This window comes from Cavia porcellus, unplaced genomic scaffold, assembly GCF_034190915.1.
Source record: "Cavia porcellus strain 051 isolate PalLab524CR breed Dunkin Hartley unplaced genomic scaffold, mCavPor4.1 scaffold_31, whole genome shotgun sequence".
NCBI classification, from domain to species: Eukaryota; Metazoa; Chordata; class Mammalia; order Rodentia; family Caviidae; genus Cavia; species Cavia porcellus.
Window position 1 is genome coordinate 32954628 of NW_026947514.1, and position 22332 is coordinate 32976959.

Consider the following 22332-nt stretch of genomic DNA (forward strand, 5'->3'; position numbering starts at 1 on the left):
GGATTAAGAAACTGGTGGTGGGGGAGATCTAGGCGGCACCCAAAGGCTGAGAGGGACCAGTGAGGGCCAGGGGCTGAGCAGCCTGAGGGGCTGCTGGGGGAAATATCTGTGGTGGCAGCACGCATGCGTGTATACATGTGCATGTGTGTAGCAGCCTGTGTGTGCGTGTACACACACACACACACACACATTCTCCCAGGGGGAGTTACGCGGAGGCTTATGCCAGAGCCTTTGCATTCCTCTGCACCCCCAGCCAGCCCTCTCTGCAAACTGCTTTCTCATGGCTCCCAGGGACATTCTCCTCTACCGCCCTGTTCTCTAGGCTGTGTGTTTCCCTGCTGCCACAGCTCCTTCAGCCCTCTCTACAGCAACTGTACAGACACCTGCATTTTATTAATGCTGCCTGGAGCTGGAGCTGGGGCTGGGCTGGACCCCCTCAGCCTTCGCTCCGCACCCCCATGCTCAGTGAAGCAGAACACAAGGGTTAACCCTGTGTGGCTGGGTTTCCGCAGAAAAATGTGGGTTCCCAGAAGCGGGGGTGGGGGAGTCCTGCCTCACACAGCTCTCAGGCATTCTGGGATTCCCTAGCTCTGGGCTCGCCTTGTCCTAAGAGAATTTCAGCCTAGTTCTCTCATCACGGTCCCTCATTTCTCTTCCCAGAAGATTCTAACACTATTCTGCCTTGAATAGAGTCCTTCAAGATCAACACCTCAAAGCTAGCCCTTTAAACTTCTTTTCCAGCCCTCTGCCTTAAGCTAAACAATTCCAGAAAAATAGCTGCTTTTCTCTTTAAAATATTTTAAATAAGGAAAGAATAAAGAGCATAAAAATGCCCCATAATCCCATCACCCTGAAAGCCCCCGTTAGCATTTCTTTTAAAGAAACACATGCACATGGCTCTACAAAAAAAGCCGTGAAGGTATATTGTGAAACTGTGCTATCTCTCCCCTCACGCCACAGTGACTCTTCTCAAAGACAGGGACTGTTTACAGTTTCCTGAGTACCCTTCCAGGGGAAAAATGCGGGCATCTTCTTTGTTTCAATTAAAACTAAGCCTGGAATTCTTGCCATATCAGCTCACAGAGATCTTTTCCATTCTCTCCTCCTCTTTCCCTTCCCCTTTCTTTCCTTTTTCTCTGTCACTCCCTCTCTCTCTCCTGCAATTTTCCCTCCCTTTCTGCTGTCCTGAGTGCCCACTTCCTCCCCCTCCCCAGCAGCACCCAGCTTTCTCCTGTTCCTTTCAGTGGCTGCATTTGAATGCATGGTAGGGCTACACCACAGTTTATTAACCAGTGAGCCAGGGATGGCCATTGGCAGCTTCCAGTTTATCATTGCCTGCATGATCTTCGGACATACTCTGGAGGGTACATGTGTATAAGAACTCCTATCAGTAGGTTGCTGAGGGAAAAGATGTGCATTTCATACTTGTCTACAATTTTTTAAAAGCATTTTCTTCTTTCAGTTTTTTTTTTTTTTCCTACCAGGGAAACTCCTAGACATCTGTCAGAATCCAGCTCAAATATCAACCCTTCTGTGAAGACTTTACTGATTGCACCCTGAACAGCTAGCTCCTTCTCCCATGTTTCCTGAGAGGTTACTTCAATTTTAGGGATCTGTTTTCTATATTGGGTCTTGATGTGAAGACATTGACAGATTTTCTTCTGTGGCATAATGCTTTTTCCTTTGTGTGTGTGTGTGCAATTCAACTTCCGGGTATATATCCAAAAGAACTAGAAGAAGGAAGAGATATTTGTACACCCAGATTCAGGACTGCATGACAGTGACAAGGTGGAAACAACTGAAGAGTCCACCAAGAGAAAAATGGATGAATAAAATGTGATATCTGTCTGTCCTCTCTCTCCCCTATTTATTCTATCATCTAACTATCTATCTCTTATATATCGTCTATCATCTATTGAAATAAACTGATTGTAAAGGGACAAAGATTGCATGATGCCACATACAAGTGATACAGTAGTCAAAATTACAAAAACAAAAAGTAAGATGGTGGTTGTCAGAGGCTTGGAGGAAGGGAATTTGCAAACTTTATTTGATGACTACAAATTTCATTTTTGAGAAGATTAAAAGTTTTGGGGATGAAAGTGGTGATGATTGTAAGACGTATTTAAATATTTTGTTTTTCTTTGCTCTTTGAGTACCAGCAATTGAACTCAGGACCTCACGCTTGCCAGGCAGGTGCTGTGCCACTGAACTATATCCCTAGCCCCATTGTGAATATATTTAATGCCCCTGAAACATACTCTCAACATGATTTTAAAAATGTAAGTTTTATGTTAGATAAATTTTGGCATTTATGTTTTCCTTTGTGTGAAAATGTGCCATGGCATAGATGTGCAGTTGCTGGTCAGCCCTCCTAATGAGTTGCTGTGACCATCTCTTCCTTGGGCACTGCTGGCCCATCCAGGCCTGGAGAGTACTTATCCTATTTCCAGATTATTTCCAGGGAAGGGAGCCCATTACGTTATTAGGCAATCTTTTCCAGTGTCTCAAAACCCCAGACATTCTTGGTACCAGACCTTTCCTGCGGCACCTGAGTTGATTTTCCTTGGTCAGTAAGTGCTTTGCCAGGCCCTTAACACTTCCCACACTTTGAGACCCTTGCTGCCCCATTCCCAGAACAGATCTTGTGGTGCCTTGTAACAGGCCGGCGCCGGCGAGTGGGCTTCAGAGGAGAGACTCCTCTTGCTTCTCATCAGCACGATGGGGCTGGGATTCCTAAGCAAAACTTGGGGTTCAGGGGACCCAGCAGGCGAAGGAATCTACTGTCTCCTCCCTCATTTCAGATGTGGGCTGTTGGACAGAAGAGCTTCTCCCTCTCAGATCTACCCCAGAAGGCCACTTGCTGACAGGTGAGTACCCCCAGGGAAGGGCAAGTCTAGCGTGTCACTGCATCATGTCCCTAGACTCCTGTATGACCAGAGACCTCATGATATAGTAGTCAGCTGCTTGAAAGGTGAGTTTGGCAGGCATGTTCTCTGTGCCCTGGCATATGCCAACCTTGTCAGCTTTGAAACATCAAAAGTCTCCAAGGGAATGGGCTGAGACCTGTTTCTGCAGTGCCTTCAGCTACAGGCTTGCTCGGCCTGACTCAGCGGAGAATCTAAACAGTAGTCGATGCTTAGTCCTCAGATATCACTGCTACCACAAAGGCACGGTCTATGTGGGAGTGGGTGCCCGCTGCACCTCCTCACCTACCATCCAGGGGCCAGAGGTATCACTGGTGCTCATCTCCCTCTGTCACTCCAGGTCGGTGTTGACAGTTCTGATCTCAGCTTCTGGTTATATGAAAGCCTTGGGCCCAAAAGGGGGCTGAGGCCTCAGGAAGACCATAGCCCTCAGGTACGTCATGCACTCAAAGCCAGATGAGTGTGAGACTCCCTATGCGCTAGACAATAGGCACCAGCATTAATGTTAGCATAGTTTGTGCATTATAAGATGGCCTTGGGCCTTCTCTCTTCCAATCAGCCAGAATGTCTGAGATAGTGATTTCCAGATGCCCTTGTGGAATTTTCATTACGATCAGGTTGCTAAGGAACTACCCTCTACCTTTGGAGTATTTTGGAAATACTAGCATCCGCATAGGGTTTTTTTTTTTTTTTTTCTTGCAGCATGTGTGGCTCTTAAAAAATGTATTTATTACTCTCTCTTCCCGTGCCCATCCTTGGCTCATCCATCTAAGGAGCTGGCATCTGGAAACTCCAGAAAGAAGGAATGTAGAAGGAATGGAAAAGGTTGCCCAAGCTTCACATGCAGAAAGAGATTGTGACTGTATTGTTCACAGGCGAATTCCCAGGATTTTGCATGACAGGCAGACAGAGGTTTCAATTAATTCAGACACTGCTGTATGCCAAGGTTTGGGTTAATGATAGCTCACATACTGGACAATGGTCCCATAAAAGCATGCTGGAGGTAAAAACTTCCTGTCACCTAATGACATTATAGGCATTGTAAAGTGTAGTGTGCATTACTCACAATTGTGGTGATGCTGGTATAAACAAACCTACTATGCAACTGGTCATATAAGATATAGCACAACTACACAGAGTGTGTAACTCTTGATAATGGGAATAAATGACCATGCTACTGGTTATGTATTACTAGACTACCCATACTGTATGGTTTCCCTTTCATTCTTTCTTTCTGGATTATTTTTTTGTGGTCCTTTCTTTTGCTTGTTTGTTTTCCTTTTTTTCTTTTTTGGTACCCAGAATCGAACCCAAGACCTTACACTTGTTGGACAAGCACTGTACCACTGAGGTATGTTTCCAGCTTTTTATTTTTTACTCCAAGAGGATTGAACCCCGGGCCTTGTGCATGTTAGCAGGCAAGCACTCTACTGAGCCTTATATATTATGTTTTATCATTATTTTAAAATATCTTCTTTCAAGCTTTTTTTGGGGGGCGGGGTACCAGCAATTGAACTCACAACCTAGTGCTTGCCAGGCAGGTGCTCATGCTGCTGAGCTAAATCCCTAACTCCTAATATGTCTTCTTTCTACTTATAAAATGGTATGCCATGTTACACGGACAGCAGTTTCATATATCTTGTATTTACTGCATGTTTTGATTGCATTGAAAGGATGCACAGAGTGCATGCTTGTAATCCCCTACTGGCTGAGGCAAGAGATTACATGTTTGAGCCCTGCATGTACAACAGTAACCTAGTGAGACCTTATCTCAAAGAAAAAAGGAAGGGAGAGAGACTGGGGACACAACCCAGTGCTGAGACCTAGGTTCAATTCCTGTTACTGCCAAAAAGAATAAAGAGGAAGAAAAAAGGCCACACCAAGTGACTGACTTGTACTGTGTAGGTTTGTGCAAGTCACTCTGTGATGTCCACACAAGGACCATGTAACCTAATGATGAACTCCCCAGAGTGGATTCCTGTTATTAAGCCACTAAAGGCTGTTGCCGATAAATCCTGAAGTGAGGGGAAAATGGTCAGAGCAAGTATGCTGAAGTCACATAAATTCCACAGTGAATCTGCGAGGCAGCCAGCAGGAGAGTGCGCCCTCCAGGAGCAGGCAGATCTCCACAGCAAGCCATACCAACCTCTTTCTAAGAATCCTTCGGGTGGGCATGGGTGCCTATGAGCTTTCTGGTGGAAGGCACAACCCAGGCAGGACAGGTTGGGAGATTTGGGACTGGTTTTGGTACTGGGCCTCAGACAGGACCCAAGGCATCAAAGAGCTGAAGGGAGCCCTGGTTTGGGTAAATGTTGGCCTTTCTGTAACCATGGTGGGGACACTATCTTGGCCCAAAGTGGCTGAACAGCCAAGTGCTAGGGCCCAAGTCCCTGGAAGCACCCCAGGAAAAGCCCTTCTTTTAACTGCTCCTGCTAGGACAGATCCAGAGAGCCGGAAAGCAAAAGGGAGAGTGTGTCTGTCTTGCTCCCCCTAAGTAGTCTCCGATTTTCTTTCTTAGGGAGGAGGCTTCCTGTTACTTTTTGTTCAATTGGGAACTAAAAGCCCCTTTCCCTGGGGATAGCTCTGATTGGATCAAAATGTTAGTGGGAAGGAAAGCATGACTTTCCAAGAACACTCTGGACTTGGACCAAGCCCTCCCCTCCAAGGCCTGGTCCTGAGAATCAGAGGACTAGAAGGATGGGACAGTGGCAGTGACTGGACAGGACTCCCTTCTGTGTCTCAGTTTCCTCACTAGAAGCCCGACATCCTGGGGTTTGGGAAGCTTCATCTAGGAAAATATTTGCAGTTGTAGGCAGCTCTGACCAGCTTGTCCTTCCCAGGTCCTGCTCTTCAGACTGCCCTGGAGTCAAACCCACTGTCCTTCATCTGTGACTCAAACGCCACTGTCAAGGCTGAGGCCTGAGATGATGTCCGTTTTGTTGAGGCCATCAGGAAAGGTTAGGACAAAGCAGACTTGGCCTCTGGCTGATGTCCATGACCCCTGCTGGGCTCCTCTGATGCTCGTAGGGAAGCTGTGCATGTAAGGGCCATCAAAGGACTTGTTCACTAGCCTGGCCCTTTCCTGTTAATGTTCCCTCCTGTCTCCACACTGCTCCCTTCCACTGTCTCCTACTGCTGCTGTCTGTCTCAGTACCAGGCACCGCATATCTCCAAGAACTCTCAAATGTCCCACGAAGCCAGCTTCCTCCAGGCCTGGTGGGTTTCATGGCCGTGAACAGTTGGAAAATGTTTTCTTTTAAAGACAAGTCGGAGAGAGGGTTAGCAAGCGCTGAGAAGCTACGCCTGTTTGTTCTTTATTTCCCTTTCCCTCTGGGGCTCAGAGACCAGTTTCTTTTTTTTTTTTTTCTCTTTCTCTCTTCTTTTTTTACAGTACATTTTTGAAGGCCTCACTCTTTTTTTTTTTGGTGACAGAAAAAAAATAACAGGCATATTTTGGGTGATTACTCAACTGGGGTCCTTTGTGACAGGATATGCAGCTGCGTGACTAATGGAGCTGGCTTTCTCCTGGCTTCCTTCCCTTTTCAGAGCTCTTGTTTACTGCCCTATACCAAAAAAGAAAAAAGAAAAAAAAAAAAGGAAAGAAAAAACCATAAGCAACATATTTTTATGCATTAAAAAAAATAAAAAATAAAAGACTTGTGAGATACTCAAAGGCAATAAATCCTCTGGATATTCCATTTCCAGGGCTGCAAACTCCCCACCCTCTCTCCACTTTTTAACGCTCAAGCTCTTGACTCACGCCATGTGAATCTTCTCTCCCACCCCCATGGCCCTGCTTTCCTCTGAACATATGTCCAACAGATCGTGTGTGCGCACACGGCGGGGTGGGGGAGAGAGGCGAGGAGCCGGAGAAGGGAGCAGGATGGAACCATATTTATGGTGCTTAACTCAGCAATTGCTAAAGGAAGGAATAATGACTTCCAGGGGCTCAGGGCTTTTTTTCCAGGGCCTTTGTGTTTCCATAATCTATGACAGTTTTGTGGTGTAAGCAAAAGTTATTAGAAAACATGGAACTAGCTTAATGAGTAAGGATATGTTCTAAACAGGGAGGAACTGTCTGTCTCTTTACAGGGGAAAATACAAATTTGGCTGGCTTTGCAGTTCTGAGTCCCTGGGCTTCCCAGAGAACTTTTGGAAGAGATTGTCTCTCGTTTATAGTGCCTGATGAGTGCAACTGGCCTTCCTGTTTTTCTGGAGATCAAATGATTTTTAATTTCAAAAGGCATCTAGCCTGTGGGTGGGAAGATGAGCTAGCTAGTTGCATTTAGTAGACACAGATTGGTGTAGACAAAGCATAGGATTGGTGGCCAGGTGATGGGTTTGAGTATCAGTTGTGAATTGGATAGAGAGACATCTAATGCCTGCAGGTCTTGGTGGCTCAGGCAGTGTCTTTGCCCACTAGGCTGATGATGAGAGCGAGAGGACACAAGCAGAGGCTCAGCCGGAGTTGTGAAGCAGCTTGCAGCAATCCCATCCTTCTAACACTTCTTCGTCCAAAGGATCAATTAGTGCTCTTGAGGGAGGAGGCCGGCTAGGAACCCTGAGAGCCACAATGCACACTGATAAAGACTCATGGGTCATGCTATCTCATGGGCAGTTGGAGGCTGGTATGGCCTCAGCTTTGCCCACTCCCTTATCATTGTTCAGGCAGGCCTTGGGATTGTAACTGATCACAGTCTTTCCCTGCTCAGGAAACTCCCTTCTTGACCAAGCTGGCGAAAGGCACCACTTACCCCATCTTGCCTGCCCTTTGTTCTGTGTTGACTCATCTTGTGCACACACACTTTGTCCCTTGGAGTGAGCAATGGACACAACTTAGCCACTGACCCAGCATTTTCAAGAGACATTGCTTAGAGGCCCTCTTCTCTCCTATTCCATTCCTCCTCTTCTACATTAAAACTTGTGCAGAGTCATTTTGTATGTTTCCACTTACCCTTGGCTCCTTCAGAGTCTCCACTGATGAAGAACACCTGATGCAGGCATGCCAGGCCCTCCAGTAAGCTTCAGCAGCTGTCTCCTCTCACTCCCCATAGGTGCAAAGGCTCTTGACAAAAGGATTTGGCTTGATTTCGCCAGAGGACAAACAGAGGAACCCGCCAGGGAACTAAATGGTCAGAGTTTGCACAGCAAGTCAGTGATACAGACAGAAATAGAAAGCCCAAAACCAGTTCCACTTTGCCTGGAGTTTTAGGAGGCATCTTTAACTTGGATATCCCAGAATAACTTCTCCAGGCCAACCAACTGTGAAGTGATGTGTTCTAAGGGTTATTTTTTGCCTTGGCTTAACTCTTAAAACAACACTCGAAACTCCCAAAATCAGCCTAAGAAAGTCCATTTCTCACAATGTCATCTGCTTGCCAAGTTTAAACCTAGTATATTACATCATGGACACCTTCAGGCCTCATTCTCTGCTCACACTGGTACTCAGGTATCTGACTAGAGTTCAGAAATCACAGTTTGTTGAAAGAAATAGATCATTAAGTCAACTAAGGCTGTTGACCTTGCTTACTTGAGGAAGCTGAGCACTAAAGAATGTTCTTTTGACTGGTGTGGACCTGGACTAGTAGCGGCCACTAAATGAATGGTGTGGCCTTCTGATGGTACAAGGTCCATCAGAACTGATGGGGAGAGGATCAGTGGTTTGTTTTAGATGCCTCATGAAAGCTGATAAGTTTTCAGAAATTTTGCAAGGTGGTTGTTAAACACAATTGTTATTAAAAATTAAATGCTAAACATAGCTAAATGAGATATTAGAAACAAAAGTCATAAATCTAAAAAACAAAACAAAACAACCCGGATCACATCCTAAGTATTGTACCACAATGTACTACTATCTGTTTTCTTGAATTATATATCTGCCACATGGAGCTACACATAGTTGCAATACTCTGTATTGGTAAGCCACTGTGAACCTCTGCCCAATTCCACACACAGTGACATCATATGGTGGTTTGAAATCAACGATGGCATGAATATTTACTCTACAGAAATTGGCAGACTGTACTCTCAGGGTTTGATTTTTTGGTTTTGTTTTGTTGATAATCTAGATCTAAGAAAATGATAGAGAAAATATTAATAAAATATATTAAGTGTAAATGTGTGTTGTGTCTGTAGCAATGACATGGTGAATAACTCAAAATATTGAGATAATGTTTTTCTAGTTTTCAAAAACTGTCATTAATTTTCAAAGAAGTGCTCACACCATGGAAAAATTAATGAAGTTCTAAAATACAGTCGTGCATAGCTTAATGATGGGGATATGTTCTAAGAAATGTGTTGTTAGATGATTTCATTATGTATGAGCAGCATAGAGTGTATTTAAACTAAAATGACTAGGGAGCCAGTAGGTGATACAATCTTTTAAAAATATTATTAACTCATTATATGGAAACAGATACAGAGAGATTAAGTAATTTACTTAAGGTCATAAAGCTAAGTAGTTTGTAAAACCTGAATATGAACCTGAGAATATCAGATTGATTTTAATACTACTATAGCTGGAATCTAGAATCTTTGTATGCAAGTTTCTAAGTTGATATAGGGGAAAAAGAAATGAAGAAAATATTTAATAGAATAAAAAGAAGAAGGAGAAACATAAAAGCAGTAGATAATTGTGAAAAATCAAGATGTCTGAAACTCTCTTGATCATTGCAATAAGTGTAAATGGACTAGATTCTCCTTCTTACAGGATTATGGTCACATATCTGGTCCATTGCTGACCAAATCATTGATGTGCACCTCCTGACTAGACATTTTGTTGCTTTGCTTTTCTCTTATTCATTATTGCAAGTGAAATTATCAACCAACATTGATATCTGATCTACACCTGGAAAGCCAAGGTTAACATTTACCAGTATACTACTATGACCCACACTCTTGGTGCTCCAGAAGGAAGATCATTGTGGAATATCTACAGTATCAGTAGGAATATCAAGAGGAAGGAGCATGCCTGAGGGACAGTCATAAAGAGGAGATACTAACTATTGGGAAGAAGTGAACACAGAAGATAGGATTAAGAGCCAGCAGCATGGAGAATAAGCCAGATGGACAATAAGCCATGTGGAGAATAAGATTTGTCTAACTGAGCACATCAGTGGAACACAAAATCACTTCTAAATTCAAGTGTAGGGTACTGTATATTTACAGTGCTTTGAAATTTGAACAGTCCTTCCTCTATGTAAACTCATGTGATCACCAGAACCAAACTGCAAGGCCATCAATCACCTTGTGAAGTTGGAGGTAGAGAATTGATCAAGACACAGCTGGAGGAGGTAGGGGAAGTCAAATGAGCCAATGAGCTCTACTTCTGTGTGTGCAGATGGCATCCTGCCAGTCTGGAGACACTGCAGAGAGGCTTTGTGGCAGTAACACTGACTCAAGAGGACCTGCCTGAGGCTTTGGGGCTGTCACCATTGAAACCTAACTGGTTCTGCATGCTGCCAGAATGTTGCTAATGCTTTTGTATGTGCATGGTATTCAACCTAGACTTTTCATCTGGTGAAAAACAATGAGTAATGCACCTGCACATGCAAGGATTAGAAAGGGAAGGACACCAGGCTCAAGCCATGCCTATAATCCCACCACTTTGGGAATCTGAGGTTCACAAGTCTGAACCTGGCCTGGGTGTCTCAGAGACCTTATAAGACTATCTCAAAATAAAATGTTAAAAAAAGGGCAGGAGATATCACTCAGTGCAAAAGTCCTAAGTTCATTTCCAAGTACTACCAAAAAAAAAAAGTATGGACCCTCAAGGCAGAGTAATGTGTTCCACAACCCCTGGTGGGTCCCCTCCACAGCAAGAAGGGAACACTTAATCCATGGACTGGCACAGCCTGAGATCACCTCCGGGGGGATGAGAGAAGGATACATAGCATAAGGTGCTCCTCAGTGTAGCCAGGCATACTTACAAAATGGAGCCTTTAGCCAGGTGTGGTGCATGCCTGTAATCCCAGTACTCAGGAGGCTGAGGAGGGGGGATTGTTACAAGTTCCAGACCAAACTGCGCTGCGAAGTGAGCTCAAGGGCAGCCTGAACTCTGTCTAAAAAACAAAAAAAGGAAAAAGAAAGAAAGAAAGATAGAGCATCTATCCATCCTGGTCTATTTCTACACGACCGGACATATTATTCGTGCTTGTGTGTGGAGATATAGAATCAATGAGAAGGGCACACAGCAAGTGAAAGGGCTCTTTTTGGAATAGTGATGATTTATGAGACTTTCATAATTTCTTTTAGCTTATAGGTATTTTCTGATTTTCCTTTATAACTAATAGACATTACAGTAGGAATTAAGAGAAAAGTTGATGGTTTCTTGTATTTTATGTGAAAATTTTAGTTAAATACATAAATATATTCATATATAAATATATATGAAAAACTATATTCCTCTTTCCTTATATAATTATGTATTATATACAAACAATGTAACATGAATTTTATATATATTTAAAATATATATGTCCATTCGTAGAGAAATATTTTATTTTTTGGAACCAGGGATTGAACTCACAACCTTGTGCTTGCCAGGCAGGAGCTTATGCCACTGAGCTAAATCTCCAGCCTCACTGGCAGCTTCTAAAAGCTGGACCTGGGCTTTTTGTTGCTGCAGGCTTTGGAGTGTGTGCAAGCTCAGCCTGGCCGGGGCAGGGCACAGGACTGGTCAGCACAGTTGTGTGAACCATGGATGAACAGCTAGAGCTGCTTACTTGCAGCAAACAAAAAACCCCCAGGAGAGAATGCTGTGGATTTAAATCCTTCACATGAGGACTAAGCCTTGTGGGTGCTGCCCAACATCGGGCCAAGTGGGAGATTAATCAGGAGCATGATCCACAGGGCAAAGCAAGAGCCAGGTAATGAACCAAACACCCTTTGATGGGAGCGTGATGCTGCATCCTGGCCGTCCATGCCCCAGGGGAGGTAAATTCAATGACCTCTTGGTTATTTCCATCCCATGTGATCCACAGCACTTCCCTGACGCTTATGTAACTGTTTGCAATTTATTCTTTGGCTTATACTTTCTAGATGGCTCTGAAGGAAAACAGTGATTTTCCCATTTTTTTTCTGGGCCATACAAATAGTGAAGTTTTAGTTTCCTATCTGATTTGTCTCAGTCACCATCATCCAATATGAGGAAGGGCTTACGGGGAAGATAGTCTTCAGCAGTGTGTCTGGACTAGGCAGAACCTCTGTGCTAAGGTGGGTCCACCTGTGGGTGGAGCAGGCCCACTGTTTTTTCCCCAGTCCTGTTGCCTGTAGACTTCTCGGAAGGCCTCTGTCTCTACCTAGGGCTTTAAATTCTCTGATGGATGTTTTGGTGTCACAGCACATGTCCCATGGAGGTATCAGAATGTTTTCCACTCATCGTAAACCACCCTTCTGCCAAACAGTTTTTAAATCCTTCCCTAGCTTGAGTAAGGATTGAGAAACAATAGAGAATTCATGGTTTTGTACAAACTACATGGAAAGTTTCAGGGGCTCCAGGAGGGAAGGATGGGGAGGAGAATAAAAACAAAACATTAGGGTCTCAGGATGTCCAGCTTAAAATATTAGCCTCTGGGATTCACTCAGTCTATAAATACCATTCTCATCACCTGGAGTTGTAAAGCTAACATTGTTTAGCTCCTCCGGCTTTGCCTTTATGGTCTTCTTTGATTGTAAGACATTGTTCAGCCAACCACCACCTCCCCTGAGCCTGTGTGTGATTCTAGGACTATCAGGGGATTGCCTAGAAAGGAAAACATGTTATACCACGGCCCCCAAGAAGGAACCGTCTGTGTCTACTCAGTGTCATTAAACATGTCTCTAGTTCTTGCTTGCTATCCATCTTTTTGGTCACTTAAATTCCATTTTAGACACCCAGTAAGTATTGCTGAAGGCCCTAGCATGTTAAAAAAACTATAGAGTGCTGTTGTCACATAGAAAGAATTCTGGGTCCAGGTTGGGGAAATAGAGATTCAATAGAGAGATGAAGGCCAACACATCTGCAGCAAAAAGCATATAAGACAGTCTTCAACAAATAACCAGACTGTACAGATTTGACAAAAGTGTGGCAAGTGGTGCAAGAGAGACCACGTAGACTCCAGGGCCCCAGAAGTTTGCTGGGGAGAGGAAGAGTTTGAAGGGCGGGCAAGACTGAAGCAGGACCTCTCAGAGATGTCCTGGGCTGGGGGAAGGATTTGAGCAAGGACAAAGACAAAGATAAAGCAGGAAACAGCAGGATTTTGGTTTTGCTCAAGGTACAATCATGTGGAGGAAAGGCTTGGGAAGGTAGGACAACACTATATCATAGGATGGTGGTGGAGAGGGATTTCAAAGCTGCTTTGTGTATTCTTCTGTGATATTCTCTTGATAAAGATGCATTGCTGGCAATGGTCTGTCCAAGAACCTGACATTTGCCTTGGGCTTCTTCCTGCTGTTCTCTTCCTCACACTGGCCCACCAAGTAGAGTAGAGTAGCAAACTGGCCACTCCACCATGGGTGGTTTGTCAAGTTATGATAAGTACCCCTGCTTTGGCAGGGAATTTCATTTTGCCAACAGATCTGGACTGGGAAGGGGATGGATCAAGTGTTTGGGATGTGTCTCCACAGACTAGCATCTTGGGAGGGCCAGTGGCAGACGCTTGGAGCTGGCCAGCACCAGGGTACAATCTGGTAGCTACAGAAGAAACCCTTGGAGGGTCGAAAGCCCCTAGACACCTGCTTGGCTTGGCTCGCCTTGCCTAATAGTGTTTCCAGTAGAGATGAGCGGGAGATGGAGGGTGGTTGAGGGCTGGCAGTGATGGAGAAGAAAGAATCTTCAGTGCAGAAACGTATTTAGGATCCCCTATCTATAAGTGCATGAGTTCTGACCTTAGCTCACGTTGCTGGTAAAGATAATCAAATTTTGGCATGTTGCCTAAAGCCCTTCAATGGAAGATAAGAGTAGAATAAACCTAACAGAAAGGACAATCGAAAGGGGCCAATGGCCAGGCAGTAAAGATGGACCCTTCAAAGAGACAGAGGATGGGAGGGGTCAGGATGACAGAAGAAAAGCCATTGCTGGAGATAACTAGGGGCTGGGGGCTTCTGGGAATGTGAACTATGGAAGCAGTTCTCTGGCTTTCCGTGTCAGTATTCCTGGCCTACTGCCCTGAATATGAATTCGTGAGACCCAGAATCAAGGGAAGAAGGGCTTTGCAGCAGAAATGTCCCATAAAGAAGGGCTTACTCCCACCAACAGAGCTGCAGCAGGGGCGCCTGCCACTCCTCCCAGCCTCATAACCATGATGGTCTCACTCAAAGACTGTCCATCTGTCCAGCCATCCCGCCAAGCCCCGGGACCCCATGCTGATTTCCCTTGGAAGAGCACCAGTTCCCAGGGTGACCTCAGCGACAGCAGGGCCCATGGACTGTTCCAGTCCCAAACTTCCTGTCACTAGGAAGGGTCTGGCTGGCCCATGGAAGTTACAATAACACAGTCGCTGTTTCTGAGCAAGCGCCCTCAGCAAAGTCGTTGGAATGGTTCTCTTGGCAGCGTGTCTAATCTTTTCTGGCTGCCTTTCTGAGCATTGGGCTCCCAATCTATTTTGGTCTCTCTCTTCTTTGACTCATTCTGGGACTTCCATGCTATGAATCTGAGCCACCCCCTCTCCCCCGCAGTGCCGGATCCCACCAGCAGACAGACAATTCAGAATTACTTGTGGTCATGGTTGTCCAAACTGACAAGCAGGGAAACTGAGGCACAGCAGGCCACGGGGCCTTGTCCCACCTCCCACAGTGACCCAGAAGCACAGCTGCCAGCAAGGCCCAGGGTTCTGGCTGAAACTTTAACTTTGGAGCTCTTAGGGAAGGCCAGGGCCATGTGAACTGTTTCAAAGCTGTTACTGGGCCCCACTTGGCTACAAATCCCAGGGCTGTGTAGCAAATGGGATTGCGATGGGAATGCAGTGGGGATGGGAAGTGTGTGTGTGTGTGTGTGTGTGTGTGTGTGTGTGTGTGTGTGTTTGCACGTGCGCTTTTGTGTGTGGGTGGTGGGTTTGGTGGTAGTGTTTAAAACCCTCCCATGTCTGGAATTTGACAAGCAGAGAATAGAGAAAGACCAGAAAACCCAAAATAATGGGGGAAAGAGAACAAAGAGCTTTCCCAAAGCCATGGTGCAAGCTGTGGGCTAAACATCTTCTTATTTCTCATCCTGAACCCCTGCCCCAGGCACAGCAGGCTGGCTGGTCAGGCTGGTTTGGCCGGTCTATGGCCACTGCCAAGGCTGGACTCCCGCTCCCAAGCCCTCCTGCAACCTCAGGCCTCCCTGGTTGCAGCCTTGGAGCTCTGGGGGTAGGGTGGGGGGTTCAGGGAGGCAGGGGCCAGTGAGAGTTTCAGACACTTTCTAGGTGCCTCAGGGGACCTGCATATTTCCTATGTAAAGTTTGGTCTGTTTGTAATTAGACTTCTCTTCTTTGCTTATTTCCAGAGAGATTAAAAATAGTGAAATCAGCTTAATCTGGGACTCTGAGATCAACAAGGCCACTGTTTCCATCAGTATGAAAATACCAAACAGTCCCACCCATAGTCATGGGTCACGCCACCCAGCAGGCTAGGTAGGCTTTCTGCCACGCAAAACTTTGAGTTGTAGGGACCCTCAACAGATTCTGGATTCTAGCAAGCATAACTTCTTTTCAGCTTCAACTAAAAGAGAAGGGATCCAGCACTGTTTTGGGCCCCAAACCCTCTCTGTCTTTCCTTGCAAACAAGCTTAAGTCACGGGCTCTGTTAGCCCAGAGTAGCACTTTGCCCTCACATCTGGAGTTTTCTCTGAGGCTGTTCTTTAGGGCTTAGGGATGATGACCCAGGTCAAAGCCTCTGATGGTGTCTGCTTGTGTAGAGACATAGAGATAGAGACAGGGACAGAGACCGAGGCAGGCATGAAGGCAGAGAGAGAGAGAGAGAGAGAGAGAGAGAGAGAGAGAGAGAGAGAGAGAGAGAGAATCGATCCTACTGTTTTCATTTGCCTGGGGAACTTAGACTAATACACTAGAAGTGAGGAGAAAAGCAGGTTACATTAAAGTTATTCATGATTAATAGACTTTTTATTTATTTGTAAGGAAAAGGACTAAACAATTATTTGTTCATTGTTTTTGAGGCAGGCTCTTGCTGTGTATTGCAGGCTGGCCTCAAACTCATGGCAATCCTCTTGTCCCAGCCTTCTGAGCACTGAGATTACAGGCATGTGCCATCATACCTGGCTGGGCATAAACTATTAAGGAATACAAAATTGATTGACATTTCATTATAGTAGCACTATTTATTATAGCAAATACATAAAGTGAGGTGTTACAAAGACGAAACTCATTATAAATGGTTTGATCTTTTAGCAATTTCAGTTCTAAAAAGGGGACCTTGACTGGGGGAACTTCTTGTCTAGAGTTTGTCCCCTCCCTATCAGAGGCCCTCCTGGTGCTGCTCCTCTACATTGAAACAGAAAATAAGCTTCTGTCTCTGTATCTAGGCTTGCAAAGTAAAGGCTGAGTGCTGGCCTGACTCCTTCCTTCAGTTCCATTTTAACTATAGAGATATTTTTGAAGAGCATTTGTATATAAGGGCTTTCTGGTTATTAAGGACAGAAAAACTACCTCTGACTGCTTTAGCAAAAGGGAAATCCAATGATTCATACAATGGAAAGATTCAGAATTAGAGTTAGTAGCAGACACAGTACTAAAAAATATGTCACCAGGACTTGGCTATTCCCAATCTCTCTGCCCTGCTCTCTGCTCTGATGGCTTTAGAGTCAGAGTTCATATGCCAGAAAAAGGGACAGCTGTCACGGTTTTATACTTCTCAGTTAGGAGAGTCAAAGTGAGAGGATGTGTGTCGTTAGAGAAGTCCTAGGGAAAACCTCTCATTGGCTGTGACGGACATACGTCCATTCCCCAGGTAATCACTGTGCCCAAGAGAAATGGACATCTGATTGGTTTAAGCTTGGATCATTTGTGTCACCCAGAATTGGGGTGATGTTGTTGGATTGAACCTCACAAACAGAGTGCAGGGACGGCATGAGGCTTCCCAAGAAGAAGCAGAGGCCTGGGAACCAGAAGCGAGTAGAGTTGAAAATTACAAACTCAGCGTGCTGAGTAGTTAAAAATTACAAACGAGCAAACCTAAACGTGCATAATCCATTCATTTATGGAAACACGTCTGGGGCTGTGCTAATGGGAGATTGGCCCACCCTGTTCTGACTGCCCCAGGCTTCCTGTTCATGTGCTTGGTGCCTGCCACTGCTGGGTGACCGAGTTTGGTTGTAAAGTGTTCTTCCCTAACACCCAGCTCTATCACCGGCATCTTCCACCCAGAATCTGACCACAGACACAGATGGAGATGGGGGAGGCAGCATATTTCTGACAAAGCTGATGTTTCCCTTTCACGCATGTGACTCGTGAGGAACATGGCCAGTAATAACTCTTTCTGCAGTCTTGGAACGCTTGGCCAAGGCCATAAATCACTGAATGAAGCTCTGGCTTCATCTTTTAACTTAAAAGTTGGTTTCTATCTACCCAGTATCCTGCCTGGAGAGCAGAGCAACAGAGCAGTGGACACTGAGTGTCCATTCTGCATTCTGCTGGCTGTGTGGAGGTCACCTTCCCATGGCACGGCCCTAAGGGGCAATCTGGGATCAAGCCAAAACCTCGAGCTTGGCCCCTCACTCAAATTTCTCTTTGTTATTTTGCCAATGCAGCCTGGAAAACCAGGAAAACATCTCCGCTTTTCAAACTTTAAAGGATTCTGGCAACAGAGATCAGAAAGTGAAGGCTCATGGAAGACTGCACGCAGCTCGGTGTGTCTGAGCAAAAAGATACCTCCCTTTGGTGCAGTCACGCAAGGGGCTGAAGGGGCAGAAGGGACACTGCGAGGCGTGGTCTCTCAGGAGAGAGAAGTAGCAGAGGAGGGGGTTTGTGCAGGATAATATCCAGGGTGCCCTGTCACACATTTCCATTTCCATCCCCCCCCCCCCACCTTCTGACACGGGGGCAGTAGATAGCACAGCATCGGGGCTGGGAATTTAGCTCAGTGGCATAAGCGCCTGCCTTGCAAGCAGGCAGTCATGAGTTCGATCCCTGGTACCGATAAAAATGAAAAAGACCAAAAATAAATAAATAAATAGATAGCACAGCATGCGATGGCCCAGGGGACGAATTGGCACCTCAATATTTCAATAGGTTCAATACTAAAGGTGGGGATGGAGCAGCAAACAAGCAGAGCAACCCAATGTGGTCAGATGCAGACAAGATGGAGCAGGTAGGCGACTCACTGGCCACAGACAACCTGCTGAGAGGAGGGAACCTCTCTCTTTCTCCACAGGGATCGCTGCATTCCTCCATCTTGGCAGAATTTTCAACTTCCACAGGGCCTGGATCTTTGGGAAACCTTGTTTTGACCTAAGGCTGCTAAATATAGTTGGGTGAAATGTGACTGACCAGAGAATCTTTGACCTCTTCAGATTTAGCTTTTGGACTGAGTTAAGAGACTCTCTTCTGAGCCTTATTTTGGAAGGAATGTCAGTGGTAGAGGGATGAGGTGGGAAAAGCTGTGTAGGGGCAGGCTGAAGGGCTCTGCGGTTCTTTCCTTTCTTTCTCTCCTTCTCTCTTTCTCTCTCTTTCTTTCTTTCTTTCTTTCTCTTTCTTCCTTCCTTCTCATTTCTTTTTGTTGTGCGGGAGATAAAATTTACAGCTTCACTGAACTGATCTACATACTTGGGCCTTTTAAAATTTTTTTAAAATTTTGAGGCAGGATCTTGCTCATTTGTAGTTATGGCTTGTATCTAGGTGTCTCCCCAAAGCCTCATGCATTCATAAGTGGTTTTTTTGCAGGTAGCTGACCTACAAGTGTGAATGCAGATTAGGGATGCAGATTAGGGACTCAGGGTGTGATAACTAAATCAGCCCACTGACTGGTTTAGCATGGTTCTGGGTGTGGATAAGGGGAAGGTCCACCCTGGGTGTGGGTAGCACCACCCAAAAGGTTTGTACACTGGATGGAATAAAAGGGAAAGGAAGGCTTGCTGCTGCTGTTTGCTGCTTGTGGCCTCCTGCTTGCCCTGCCATGGACTGTTTCTCCTCTGCCATGTCACTCTGCTTTGGAGCCAGCTAACAACAAACTGAAACTTCTATGAACTGTGAACTTGAATAAATCTTTTCTCCTTTAACTTTGGCTGTCAGGTATTTTGTCACAGCACTGAGAAAAACTAAAGCAGTTGCACATCTTGAACTTTTGATTCTTTTGCCTCCTCTTCCTGAGTGGCAGGGATTGCTGATAGGAGTCCCTGAAACTGACTCCATATCACTTTTAAAGAAGAATCAAAGAAAAATTGGACTAAACTGGCTGGGAGGGTGAGTGTACACCTATAGTTCCAACATTCTGGGAGCTTGAGACAAGAGGATTACAAATTTGAGCCCAGCCTAAGTAATTTAGTGAGATCCTGTCTCAAACAAAATGTTGAGGATATAGCTCAGTGAGGAGGCCCTACGTTCAATCCATAGTACTGGGGGGAAAGAAAAGAAAGAAGAAATCAGACTACATCTGAGGTGAGGCACAGGGACGAGTGGGGCCCTGAGAGTGTGTGTGTCACATAGAAACATTTGAAGGAAAAGCAGAAGAGATAAGACAGAGGGCAGTTAGAGAGGTCTTTGAGTATGTGTATGGCAAAGCCTGTCCATGTAGGGTAAAAAGCAATTGGAGGGGCAGTGGGTGACAATTAATGGGAACTGGCTAGAGCTGACCTAATGGCAGGCAGATTGCACAGGAGTTGGCCATGGCTCTCTGAGTGGCATCCCAGCCCAGGGCTGCTGGCGAGCAGATTTTGGCATTAAATGTACAAGAGGACTACATGGCTTCAGAGAGTCTCTATTGAGTCCAAATGCCTGGCACATGAGCAGTGTTTGCACACTGTACCTGCTTTAGACTAACAATTCATCGGCCATGGCTTTGGGGAGTGAGCACACCCAGTCTTTAACATATGTGGATCCTTAGGCACATAAGACAGGGTATTCCTCTTCAAGTGACCTTTGGGGATCTTGGGACATGTAGGGGATCTTGTCCCATGTAGTGGAGGAACATGAGGCAGGTCTGGATTTGAATCTCCTCCAGCTGCTCTGCCGGTGAAACCCTAGACCAGTCACTTCCACTCAACATTTTCAACTTCTGGGTGCAGATTTGGGGGGTGGGGTGGGTGGCTGGATGCCTTCCTCAGTTGGCTGATTGTCCCACCCAGAGCATGCCATCATGAGTAAGTGGGAAGCCTGGGACTCCACTATAGTTGGTTACCTTTCCATTTGCTTGCATGGAGCTCAAACTTGAGGCACCATTTCTAGGAGCCCCCACGCAGTCCGGCAGCAGTGGGAGTCAGTGACTGGCGAAAGGCTGATTGCAGTAGGGTGCTGTTCCCATTCTTTCCCAGCAGGCAAAAAGCCCCCATTTCTGCGGTCCTGATTTGCAGAATCAGAGTGCCATGTGGAGTAAGAAGCCTTCCAGTTTGAGAAGGATGTGGAAGGCTGTAACTTGCAACCATCCTGAAGCAAGCCATTCTTCCTCTCCACTTTTAAAAGTACAGCCCAAAAGCCACCTTCTCTGGGGGACACTGCCTGGCTCCTCCTAGACACACTGTGCCACACAGCCAGCTACTGTCAAGGATTCTTGTGTCCTTCTGTTCCCTAACTACGGGAAACTTATTGGAGAACTGGGATCAGTATCTGATTCTCTGAACTCAGGTAGAAATCAGCTCTATTTTGGGGATATGGTAGGCACCCAATGAAAACTTGCCATTTGATTCTTTTCATCCTTTTCACAGATCCCTTTATTAAGTCAAGAGTGGAAAGAATAAACACCAAGTTAGCATTATTCATTTGACCAACATTTTGTAATTCTGAATGTGGAGACATCTGACTTCCTGGGCTTATTTCTTGACCCATTGTAGATAGGCTCCTCCTCCTCCTTCAGCCCAAGATTCTTTCTCCTCCCACTGCAACTAAATCTAAGTCCCATTTAGGGTGTCACACACCAGAGGGCAGGAGGGATCCCTCTCCCAGTCTGCTACAGCTCTGCTGGCAGCAGGCTGAGGGTCCCCTGAGGGGCCTGCCCAGCCTGTGGAGAGTTGGCACCATGCTAACAAGGACTCCAGCTGCAGCTCCCCATCAGTGAGTTCCCAGATAGGGGAGGCTGTTTGGGGTAATCCCCACTCAAGGGCTGGACCACTTCATCAGATTCACCTTTCAAACACATCCTGGGCAGTGACCCCAGGTTACCCACGCAATCAGGGCAGGAGGGACCCTGCGGAGGTTCTGTTCCCTGTCTTCTGCAGGACCAGATTTCAAAGTTGTGGATTCATTCTTCCTCCCCCTCCCCCGCCCTCTCCTCCTTCCTGCCTCCCACTCTCCTCTCCTCCCCAACATTCCTTGCCTCTTGTTTATATTGCAGAAAACATCTGGGAGAGTAAATGACTGGGATGAAAGATCCTGGCAGAGGGCTATTTTTCTTTGGGTGGCTTACAGGGGGACAGATGAAGACTTCATCCCCACCCATGTCTTCCCCAGTGGGACTGCCTCCCCCAGCTCCACAGCAAGGAACGCCCAGTGGAGACAGACAGAAGGTGGCCCAGCCAGCCCTGGTCCCCAGGCAGGAAAGATTGGTTTTCCAGTAGAACAGACTGGCCTTAAGGAAACCGCCCCAGGAGGGTGGAGCAGAGGGGAAGAGCTCTGTGCATCTGTAGCCGGCTCTGCGGGGGATTCCTGTGGGATCTGCAGCACCTGGCTCCCTCCACTCTCTGCTCTGCTCCGGTTCCAGGCTGCAGACTTGGTGGCGTGTTCTGGGGGAGCGGCCAGCCCACCAGCCTTTCTTTTCTCTTGCTCCTCTCTCCTGAGTGCAGTGCAGGATGTACCTGCCTGGGCTTCTCTCTCACATCTCAAGAGGTGTGTGTTTTCTTTGACAAGTTGGTGACTTCTCCGGTCCTCAATTTCTCCATCTATAAAAGGAAAATGATGACATGTACTTCCCAGAGCTGTGATGACGATGAGATGATATAAAATGTAGGCTCCACACAAAAAGTGGCATTTAATAAGTGATAATGAGGCTGGTGATGGCCCAGCCAGGTGATCTAGGAGGGAGGGAGAGAGCACATGTGGAGTTTTTGTGTGGCTTTCTGGACCTTAATCTTCCATTCTGCACATGGGGCCGGGTTCTTACCCTCCTCTCATGTAGAGGGATTGTGACCTATGTAGTGAGGCTACCTGTGTGCCAGAGCTAAAAAGCTCACGGGGAAACCCAGCTTCACCACGCTGGGCACTATGAGGGCTGCTTTACTCTCTGTGTACTGACTCTCTCAGCACTTGCCAGCTCTCCTTCCTGGCCACTGTCACCAGAGGAGGGA

The 22332-nt window shown here is 46.1% G+C and overlaps 1 long non-coding RNA gene across 1 annotated transcript; it reads right to left on the minus strand.

Moving 5' to 3' along the window:
• Nucleotides 1-4513: 4513 nt before the first annotated feature.
• Nucleotides 4514-8150, minus strand: LOC134474148 (uncharacterized). Its single transcript, XR_010044793.1, has 2 exons — nucleotides 7882-8150; nucleotides 4514-6490 (listed from the first exon to the last, which is right to left on the minus strand). It is a non-coding gene; the product is annotated as an uncharacterized LOC134474148 (long non-coding RNA).
• Nucleotides 8151-22332: the final 14182 nt, after the last annotated feature.